At 46.6% G+C, this 11782-nt stretch overlaps 1 long non-coding RNA gene across 1 annotated transcript; it reads right to left on the reverse strand.

Moving 5' to 3' along the window:
• Nucleotides 1–793: 793 nt before the first annotated feature.
• LOC123647400 lies at nt 794–10630 on the reverse strand. Its single transcript, XR_006738222.1, has 3 exons — nt 10608–10630; nt 1979–2036; nt 794–813 (listed from the first exon to the last, which is right to left on the reverse strand). It is a non-coding gene; the product is annotated as an uncharacterized LOC123647400 (long non-coding RNA).
• Nucleotides 10631–11782: the final 1152 nt, after the last annotated feature.

Below are 11782 nucleotides of genomic sequence, written 5' to 3' on the forward strand. Positions count from 1 at the left end.
ACCAAACAAGGGAAGAAACCAGAGCTTGTCCCGTGGCCTGCTGATTCCCAAGTTCTTATTGTCACTAAATCAGGCACTTTTGTCCCCTGGATGGGAAAAGCTGTACATTCTTTACCCTTTGAAACCTACAGGACACATTTCTAGGACACTTGGCTGGAGTTGGGGTACAGGCTATGGCTCCAGAACCCCTAACCTCTGTTAATGCCAGGATCAGAGAATTTTGCAGCTGGTTTCAACACACGCCAAATTCTGCTGTTATCTGAGTTAGAAACATTCAGCCAACCGGCCAAGATTGAGCAGAAGAAACGCTCTGGTACTTACAGATTTTCTAGGAGGAGGGACAAAGCACGATTCATTCTCAGTGGAAAATTGCACGTTGGCTCCAGCTAATCGTCCCACTTCTCCCATTCTCTTGAATTGTCCAGACCCTTCTATTTCTGCACTTTCTTCATATTCTACGTGGTCAACCTCTCTGCCACTCAGTATCTGTAAGAATTACCTGGTCTAGGATCTAATAACCCCCAGACTCTGCTCTTGGCCAAATGTGGGGTTAGAAAAACTCTAAATAACAATTTCATTCTAAAGGTATAATAACAATGTATGTTGTATTTCTCAGGTGTATTTGCATTTATTTAGAGAGCAGGTCATTAGCCCTAAGAATGGCAGAACTTTAGGCAGTATGACAGGTGGTGGGGAAAGGGCTCTGTCACCATACAGGGGAGCCTGTCGTGCTAAATCTCCTCTCTCCCTCTGTCCACTGTGGCCAGCGCCAGGTCACTCTTCTTCCTCTGAAATCAAAATCTTCTCATCCAGCTGCCAGAAAGAGAGAACAAAGCTGCCAAATGATTATCATTCAAGAACAAAGCAGACCATTTATTTTAGGAGGTTCAGAGCCATTATCTCCCCAGGACATAAGCTATAGTGTGTGCTGGCTTTATCTACCCAAGTCTCCTTCCGTCCTTAAATCCTGAAAGGGGGTGCTGTTCCTCCTGCGGGAGCAAGACAAAAGGACACTGGAGAAAGAAACTTGCTGCAGCAACAACCTGTGAAAGCTTCTCTCTCCCTCCTTTGCTCTCTGCGCTTCTCAAAGGCATTAGGACGTCCTGTCTCTTCTAGAAACCCCAGGCAGACAAGAGGGCAGACTTGGGCAGCCCTCTCCCATTTAAAACAGGGGCAGCACCACACCCTCAACATCATGCCCATCATCAAGGGCTCAGGCTTCTTTGCTGCTCAGAGTCCCAAGAAAGAATTGCCAGGGCCGGGCGCGGTGGCTCACGCCTATAATCCCAGCACTCTGGGAGGCCGAGGCGGGTGGATTGTTTGAGCTCAGGAGTTCGAGACCAGCCTGGGCAAGAGTGAAACCCCATCTCTACTAAAAATAGAAAGAAATTATATGGACAGCTAAAAATATATATAGAAAAAATTAGCCGGGCATGGTGGTGCATGCCTGTAGTCCCAGCTACTCGGGAGGCTGAGGCAGGAGGATTGCTTGAGCCCAGGAGTTTGAGGTTGCTGTGAGCTAGGATGATGCCACGGCATTCACTCTAGCCCAGGCAACAGAGTGAGACTCTGTCTCAAAAAAAAAAAAAAAAAAAAAAAGAGAATTGCCAGGTAAAACTCAGGACACCCAGTTAAATTTGAATATCGGGTGAACAGTGAATAACTTTTTAGTATATAAGTATATCCCATGTATTATTGGGGATATACTTATACTAAACAATCAAGCATTTGAAATTCTAATTTAACTGTGTGTCCTGTTTTTTATGTGCTAAATCTGGCAACCCTACCCCATCAATCCCTGCCCCATCTCCATCCCTCCCCCACCCCCAGCCCCACCCTCACCACTGGCTCTGGTCACCACACTGTCCTGGAGTGGTCACCTGAAGTGCAGCAGAATTCCTTTGCTGCAGATAAGGATTTGGAGGGGAACATGCCAGAAAGCCACAGGAATGAGGCAGACGTGGGGTCAGCATCTCACCTGGATTCGCCTTCCATCTGGCTGCTTCAGATCGCTTGCCTAAGGTCACGTGGAACACCTGAAAAACCCATAAACATGTCCTGTGCTCTCAGAGTAAACAGGGACCATTCTCTGCCCAGCAGGTCATGACATTGATGAGGCAGGTCTCCCACATGCATACAGGGTGTTTGTGGAAAACATCAATGGCTCTGGGTCTCAACTGAAAATTGTAAGTTTAGACTAGATTCCTAAAGCCCTCCCTTCTCTGAACTTTGAGTCTGCGCACCGGGCTCACTGGGAAGTCCAGTCCCCTCCCTGTGGTGCTGCCAGGCCAGGTCTGCTCAGCCCCAGGCCACCCAGGTGTTCCACTCCTGCCCCAGCTCCTTCTCTCACTGGGGTCCCCATAATAAACTGCTTCCCAACTCTTCCAGAAGCATCTGACACTTCTCCACCTTCCTAAACCTCGCCCTCCCCTCCAGAAGATGGCTCTGCTTGGAGATGCTCATTTGAGTTGTGTCCTGGTTTATCTCCTACTTTCCCAGGAGCAGCCAGTCAATAATGAGAAATTGAATGAGAGAAAAATATATATATAAGCTATTGGCTAGATAGTCTTACAGGGGAATTAATTTTAAAAAAAAGATGGACTGACTTTTCATGGACTTTACTGGTCAATTAATTTAAGGGGACAAATTGATTTGAAAGAGAACACAGTTAAAAAACAGCAATAAGGACAAAAGGGGAATAAAGATTTGGCAAGGAGAGGAAAGAACAATTATGTTAGAAGAATGATTCAGTGATATTGGGTTCATGCCACCTTAAATGTGAATTTTACCAAGCACATCAAGGACGCCAGCACAAAACCCTCATGTTGACCTTGATTGCATTAGAACCCGAGTGATAGTGTTTCAGCCTAAACCCAGCTGACTATAATGACTTAGCACAAATAATAAATGTCCCACTGCATGAAGTAAACCCACCCTTTCAAGATTCCCTGGAACTTATATTTTGTAACCTAGCATACAAGCTTCTTCTCTAATGTCATTTTTTTTTTAAACAAACGAGAGCTCTACCCTCTCGAGCATTTTATCATTTGGAAAACCGACATGGAATTGTTTAGTCACTTCCCCAGAGTCAACACTGATGAAAATTTCTGGGATTAAGAAAAACAATAGAATAGGATTTTGTGGTAGAGATGTTTCCCTTTATATTTTACTTGTGACTTTTCCCAACGCCAAAATCGTATGACAAAAATATCCTCCCATGGCTCTCCTGGCTGCTAATGGCTGCATTTGGGGGCTTTTTTCTTCGAACTGTGAGAATCTCAAGGTTTAACATTCCAAAATGCTGGCTGTATTCCCAGTGAGAAAGATCTCTTCCATGTAGTGTCTCTTTCTACTGTTTTTTGAAAATGGAAAGAAGCTGCATAATTAAGCCTGGAGCCTGAGGCAAGGAGTGCGAGAAGATGCCTTCTCTGGTGAGGAGACAGCGGGTGACAAAGCAGATAACCAGGAGCCCCTGCTGTCCCCAGATAGAAGGTCAAGTGGGTCATCCTCCTGCGTCTCCTGCCAGACTACACCAGGCTGGTGTTTTATATAGTACTAGATAATTAGTGGGTAAAAGTTTATACATTCCAGGGTCTCCCAGTGAGTTTCTTCATTCATTCAAACCCATTTGTTGCATCTCTCATGTGCCCGGCACTGTGCAAGGCACAGGAAACATAAAGGTTAATGAGACGCCGTCTGTGCCCTCAAAGAATCACAGACAGATGCATGAGACAGATCCACAAATCATAAGTGCACCACAGTGTGTCTCTAAGTGTTGAACTGGAAGAACTGGTTCTCTATCACTGTGGCTCTCAACCAGGGCCAATCCCCCCACCCCCACCCCGGGGCATGTGGCAATATCTGGAGACATTTTTGGCGGTCACAACTAGGATGAGGGGTGCTACTAGCATCTAGCGGGTAGAGGCCAAGGATGCTGCTAAGCACCCCACATTGCACAGGACAGTCCCCCACAACAAGGAGTTATCTGGCCCAAAATGTCAACAGTGCTGAGGTTGAAAAACCCTGGTCTAGTGGGACAAAATATGATGCAGTCAGTCCTATCTGGTTGGACCTGGAATTTGGGTCCACTCAGTCACTTCTGTTCTTTCCCGATTCTGTCATTGATTGCCTTTCGCCCCTAAGCAAGTTACTTCATCTCTCTTGGCTTACTTTTTTTTCCTCATCTGTAAAATAGAGTTGGAGCCTCTGATGTCTAAATCCCTTCCGGTCTAAGAATGTATGGTTTTACTGGGCCAATATTTGTGCTTCCACTGAACCCTGCTCCCGATAGGAGATAGGCCTTCGCCAAAGGTTGTTTACTCCACTCTGGGAGATAAACTAGTTTCCTGTGTTGATCCTGAGTCTCAGTGAGGGAGGGCAAGTGTGACCTCTGCCCCAGGACCCCAAGTTAGGATGCTGCTATCTTCAGAGTAAGTTTTCCCATCAGCAAATAAGAGCCACTTAACTGTCTTCCTCCCTGAGTCAGGAGGAAAGGCTTGAGCAAATGAAGCAAGACGGAAAATTACCCGGATGCTGTTCCTGTGACTAGGTCCCAACCACAAATGCCACTTTCCTCCCTTTGGGGGTTCTGTGGCAATGACGGGGCGGGAGAGACACTGCTCAGGACCAGCCCTGGGCGTAGGGTAGTGGGCTGGGCTGGGCAGGGGAAGTGTCTCTTTACATGTCTGTGGAACTGCCTCAGGGAGGACCTTTGTCCTTTGTCTTTCTGAGGAGAAGTTAGACTCGGATTCTCGGCCAGGTCACGTATTTTAAGCTCTGGCGCCTGGGTGTGAATCAGGTACCCTCAAGTTCTCTCTCTCCCTCTCCCACCCTTCCCCACTCCTTCTGTGGCTTCAAACTCAGTCACCAAACAGAAAGAGCTTTCCAGAGCCTGCAGGCTGCAGGACAAGAGTGACTACAGAGCCAGGGGAAGCCAGGCCCCACGAGGAGGAGGAGGAGGAACAGCGTTCCTGTCTGGGCCTGAAGAGAGGCCTCTTCAAGGTCTCTGCGGTGCTGGCTGCAACCCGAAATGCAGGAAAAGGGAAATGAGGACAGGGCCGGCATCGGTAGTGACCCTGAGTTCAGTGTCCTGGGCTCACTGTCCCAGCAGAACAGCATCAAGTCTGCAGGTGGAGTGTGTTTGTGTCCTCTCCTCTGCCATTCCAGTGCCACTGGGGGAGCAGATTCTGTGTGCAATGAGCAAGTGAACTTTTTTTAAAAAATAGGAAAAAACAGAAATCTTAGAGACAAGTAACATGCTCTCGTTACTACTTCAAGTGCTAGACGAGGGGGCCTCTATCAATGCGGCTTACTATGAAATTTGCTTTATTGAGCTCAACAACAAACGTTCCCAAATCAGTCAGCCACTTATTTCCCATTCTGTATGTTTTCATTGTTTGGGGTTTTGTTGTTTTTTCATGGGGGAGGAAGAGGGGGAATTGGTATAATTTATATTCAGTAAAATGTGCAAATCTCAAGCATACAGCTCAAAGAGTTTTGTATATGTGTGCGTGCAGGCAACACACACCCAGATCAAGATAAAACATGTCCATTGTTCCAGAGAGTTTTCCCAAACCCTGTTTCAGTCAATAGCCACTTCAAGAAATAACCACTTTTTAAAAATTTCTATCACTATAGTTTAGTTTTGCCTGGTTTTTTTTAGATTAGATTTGGGTTTTTATTAGAATTTTATACATATCTAATAATATTAAATTTACTATTTTATGTTTGGCTTCTTTTTTTTTTCTTTTTTATTTCAGCATATTATGGGGGTACAAAAGTTTAGGTTATGTATATTGCCCATGCCCCCCTACCCGCCCCGAGTCAGAGCTTCAAGCCTGTTTTTCAACTTCATATCATCAACCTCATATTCTTTTGTTCAATATAATATTATTCAATATATTTTGGGTTCATCCATGTTGTATCAGTAATTTGCTGGTTTTGATTGCTGGGTAGCATTCCATTGTATAAATATACCACATTTGGGTTATCCATTCTCCTATTGATGGAAATTTGGGTTGTTTTTAGTTTTTTATTATTATGTTCATTGATTCTAAAGATATGAATTGGATGGGGATGATTTTTTTTGTTAATATTGTCTGAAAATGTGTGCCTTTTTTAACTTTCCTTCAAACAAACTCGAATGAAAGCCACCCTCCAAAAGTCCCAGAAGATGAGATAGAGGTATTGGATGACCTCCTCTAAGTCAATCTCTTCTCTAAAAGCTGCTGTTAAGCATCTACTTGCACACAGTGTTTTAACAATGCTTTCTCTGAACTGCAGCACAGAAAATGGTTGTTTCTACAGTAGAGATGTAACCAACCCCTGCACTTATGAATTCACCAACAAAGACTAGAGATCTCATTCAAGTATAAGAAACACACCCATTTCTCTTCACCAGATGACATCTATTCCCAAATGAAAGATATTCTTCTGTCCTACCTGCTGGAAGCAACTTGGGAATGGCCAGTGGAAATGGTAGAAAGTAAACAAACATACCCACTCCAGTCCACCTTTCTGTCCTTCCTGGAAAACGACAGCAGTTTCTCCTTTGAGATATGTGGGGAGGAATGAGACTTGCAGTGGGGCTGTGAACCAGGCCTGCAAAGCATTTCTAAGAAGTCACAGATCCTTCAATGAATTCCTTCCTCTCATGCTGACTTTTATCTTGCCTAATCCTAACTCTAATGGATCCATCGTATACCTGGTGAGTCTAACCCAGTGCACAATCTCACTCCGTCACAAAGTCAGGCACCTATTTAACCAGAGAAAGGGTGTTTTATATTCCTCCTGGGCATGCAAAGAAAAGACTGGGAACAATTGTTGAAATCACACACATTTTTTAAAAAAACCAAAAACACGTTGTCTTAAGATTTATTCAACAAATATTCATTGAGCCACAAGGACTGAAGTCCCAACAGTTGGAATTACTATTGTGGTGCCTACATTTGCATGGGTGCCAACCAAACACCTGCTGAAGTCCTCCCCTCCTCACTCCTCAGCCTGCAACCAAATATACTACAGGCAGGGCAGCGGGGCACACAGATTCCATCCCATTCCCTCTGTCTTCTCACATCCCTCTTGCCTCAGCCCTCCACCTCTCTTCTCCCCCACACCCCTCCTCACTGCTCCCTTTTCCAAATTAGTCCGTCTCTCTGCTGATGTCTACTCTTCATGGGTTCACAAGGACAGGGAAGAGAGCAACCAGATGTAGATGTGGCAACTAAATAGCTTTTACTCAAGCGATTTGGATTTCTGTAGGCACTGTGGACCCCTCAAATGACCCCCACATATACCCCAAAAGACCTTACCTGCACCCCAGCTGACCTAAGGTTTTCCCCAGCTCTTTCAAATCAACACCCACACCTTCCACATCACACCCACGTGGCTTTACCAAGGTAGGGGATGAAGCTGTCCCCTGGAGGTCCCTGAGCTCGCCTCTCACTCATCCTCACGACAGGCAGGGGTGGGGCTTGTCTGTCACTAGGCTCCTTCTCCTTCCTTTCCGTAACCTGCTCTCACCCTTTTCCTACAATGACAACACTGTATAATCAGCTCCTGACAGCCTCTTCCCGCCCCAATCAGCCCTGCCCCAGCCGGGGCTCTGAAGGCGCCATCTAAAAACCGGGGTATTTTTCTAACCTCTCCCCGCCCTCCACCCACTTCTTGTTCTTTCAAGAACAGATTCTTTTCCCAGCATTTCTAAATTAAGAGGAAAAGAATAAGAGCGTCTTCCATTTTCATTGTGGATGAAAATAAACTGATTGTCAGTTATTTACCCAAAATCTGATTCAGAAACGAACCAGCCCTAGACTGGATTTGAATTTTAAGGGCAAACCTAAAAGAGCTTCTGAGGTATTTCTTGAAAATTCCCCAAAAGTGGCCAGGAGGTGCATTGCTAAGTTGCGGCTATTGGCATGAAGGATTGCCCGGGCAGGAAATTCCCTGCATACCTAGCCCGTCTTCCCGAAGCCTGCAGGGAGCAGGAGCAGAGCTTCCAGCTCCTTCCTGACTGCTTCTCCTCCGTCCCCAGGGCAGCCTCCCACTGGCTCCGAGCACAGCCACCAGCCACGTACTGAAAGTCACGTTCACATTTATTCATCAAATCTCTTCCAGGCGAGAGTTCAGGGGCGAAGACAGATTTAACTTGCAGAGGCACCAACCACTGCCTCCATAAAGGCTGCACGATGTCCTCTTGTGCGTAATCTAGCTGAAGAGCAGTCAAGATGTCCACCCAGGGAACTTTCCATTCTGGAAAATCCATTCTGGAATCACCTCCCACCGCCACCCCACCGACTCTGCCTCTCTGGCCCCACTCCCACCACACACACACAGACACACACAGACACATACACAGAGACATACCACAATGTATTAGGCAGGGTAGGCTAACTGCTGCAACAAACATTCCCGACACCTCAGTGAAGTAACACATGAAGGTTTATTTGTCGCTTACACTTAACATCTGCTGCGCTAAGCAAATATTACTGTGATTGTGAGTTTTTTTTCTAAATTATATTTCTAGCCTTCTAGGTCATAATTCTTGGAGGAACTGTGAGTTATACATTGTCATGTAGCTGAGATGCCCCTGTTTACAGTTTGTAGCTTAAATAGCATACCTCACTCAAGCAGGCCCCAGACTGTAATATTTGAGGCCCCCAAAGTTAGTAGTAGCAAAAAATCCAGTCCATATTATCAAGGCTCCAACTTTCTTGCCTTTTATGTGAAAAGATACTTACATTCTTACCAGAATATAGGTAGGGGATGGGAGGAGAAAATGCAAAGAAAATGAGAAGTCTTAGAGATCAAATCTTATTCAGCCTTATTTCGCTGTTCTGACAACAGTGGCAGGCTGGTAGCTGGAGAAAAGTTCCTTTTCTCTGGTTATGTAGTCAAGATAGGCAAAGTGTCCCCTGGAAGCCATAGCAGTGACCCCCCCACACACACACACACACCTCCCGGGCTATACTCAGTCAAGAAAACTATGCCAAAGATTTGAGCCCCTGCCAGGATTCTTGCAGCTACTTCCCAGGGTGAGCCAACCCCAGGAGCACTGGATCAGGGTGGGCTTCAGCAAGCACCTCATGGGCCTAGAACCATTACTCCCTTCTCCCCTGCCTCACTCAGGTAGATATCTCTCTGTATATCCATCCATCCATCTATCTCAAACTTCCTAATAACATCTTTTTGGGGGTCCCGTTGCCTGCCTCTGCAACCGGCCATGGTTGGAGCCAGCCTTACACTCACCCCAACAGATCTCCCTGATTCTGAATCTCAGGGGAGGGTGTAAATACACGTGGTGGATTGTATTCATGTCCATCAGCTAGTCCATTTCTCCACACCATGGGAAGAGTACATACATCCCTGCCCTGCTGAACTCAGAAATTGCCCTGTGACTTGCTTTATCCATTTAAATGGGGGAGGAATTGAAATACGGGACGTGTCACTTCTGAGCAGAAATTTTAAGACCCAGGGTGTGGTTTTCGTGATTTTTTCCCCTTTGTCATGATGACCAAGCAGTGCTTCATGTAGAAGCTGTTCTGTTCGCCCAGGACCCAGAATGAGGACAACATGGAACCAAGCCATGGCCAACTCACAGCGATGATGGTGCCACATGACTGAGAAATAAATTTCTACTGATTCTTGCTGTTATAAGTCCTTGAAACTTAGGGTTATTTGTTAAAGCGGTGGGACCTTGTAGATCCTGACTGACAGAGTGACTCTCTAGCCCTTCCCTCCCAGAATGCCCTGGGTCTCCCTGTAAATTAGAACATCTACTCCCCAGAGCTTTTCATACTCTTTCTCATCTTTTCTCCAGGTTTCCTGCCTGCCGTCTATCTCCTTAGTAAATGAGGGAGACTCACCATCTGCTCTGGGATGACCTTCTAATTCAGCCTCTACAGAAATGGATGGGCAGTTCCTTTTGCTAAAGAAGGAAAAAATAGGAACGTCTAAGACGGCATTGTCACCACCTACTTTTGCCCCATAGTGGCTTGTGCACGGTGGACACCAGTGAATGTCTGTTGTCGGAAGAGAACTGGGATCGTTCTAAGGAAGGGATTAGTAGCATCGTTAGCAAAGTTAAAAAGCCTGAGATGTGGGTGGAACCATCTAGAATTTCTTCCTTCTAAATCTCTACCCACACTCTGTCCCTGTTTTAGCAACCTCCCTCCAAAAAGGAAAAGAAAAGAAAACACCTAGAAGCAAAGAGTATGGTTATTTTTAATCTGAAAAAAATACAAAGATCTCAGGCTGGACAAGTCCAACAAAAATGCAGTTTTCATTTCTCTGTCCTCCCCTAGACAAGGCACCTGCATTTGGAACGGAGATAACGCAGTCATTTGGTCTAGACAAAGCCCAGCAGCTGGACTGACTGTGTTAGTGACATGTAAACACAGCTTCTGAGCCTCCACCGACGCAGTCGGATCTTGATGGTGTTTCCACCACAGGAAAGATCTGGCCCATTTTGTTCAATTGGCCTGTGCATCGGGGGGCCTAACCCTTACTCCCCCAAATTCCTCGTCTGGCTAGGGGAGTTGGCGGCAACCACTGCCATGTTCAGGCCTCATGTAGACATAGGAGCTGAACCGCCCGAGCGTTTCTTTTACCTGGTGAACACTGTCCACAGTGGACCTCCACGGTGCAGGTGGACGTCCTGGCCTGGCCTGGCACACGTGAGCACGTACCCCCGCGTCATTGGCACTGGCAAGCCTGGAGGGCCAGATGACTTTTCCGCGGTGGAGGCTGGCACTTCATAATTACAGCTGTGTTTCTGTTGTCATACCAAATTACCTCACTCGCAGCCTTAAAATAGAAGCCAGTCTGAAGGTGCTGGCTGAGAGGACAAAGACGGGGGTGCTACACGACTCAGAACCTGGGCACCGAGCCAGAGGGGAGGGCTCAAAGCTGGACACAGACGTCCTAACTGTTGAAAACCTGTGACTCCTTTCTTCTGTCCTGGTGGGGGAAACACAGCAGTGCCATAAAATTGTCTGTTTCTAAACTAGAAGCAGGATTAATTTGAAGCTCTGTCCTCATGACGCTCCCATTCATCCATTCATTCAATGTCTTTCTTACTCACTGGATGGGATCGCTCCCCCCTTGGCCGCTCTGCTCTGTGCCCGGGAGGCTGACTTCTGTGGACCACACCACCAGGTCACCCCTGCCCGCTGGCTGCCAGGCAGGTTGGGCTAATGGGAGGCAGGAGATGAAAGTTGAAAGGGAGAAGGGAGGAAATTGAAATTGAAACGTCTAGGTATGTATTCCCCTGAGTCCTCCGTGCCGGGCCGCAGTTTGCAGTGGTTATGTTCTTCTGCCTGGGCCACAGCTCCTGGTAGATGTCCCCTCTGCTACGGTTCCTTGCAGACAGCTCTCTTCCTCCCCTTTCCCTTCAGCTCTAGGAGCAGCGTATTCGTGTCCTAGGACTGCAATAGCAAAGTGCTACAAACCGCGTGGCTTAAAACAAAAGAAATGTGTTGTCTTATACTTCTGGAGGCTGGACAGCCATAATCAAGGTGCCAGCAGAGCCACGCTCCCTCTGAAACACATCGGCAGGAATCCTTCTTTGCCTCTCCTAGCTTCTGGGGATCGCCAGCAACCATCGGCTTTCCTTGGTGTGTAGACGCATCACTCCAAACTCGGCCTCCTTCATCACATGGCCGTCTCTTGCCTGCGTGTCTCTGTCTGAGTCTTCTCTTCTTTTAAGGATTAGGCCCCACCCTAATGACCTTCTCTTAACTTGATTACATCTGCAAAGACCCTATTTCCAAATGAGGTCACATTC

The sequence above is a fragment of the Lemur catta genome, chromosome 11 (assembly GCF_020740605.2).
Source record: "Lemur catta isolate mLemCat1 chromosome 11, mLemCat1.pri, whole genome shotgun sequence".
NCBI classification, from domain to species: domain Eukaryota; kingdom Metazoa; phylum Chordata; class Mammalia; order Primates; family Lemuridae; genus Lemur; species Lemur catta.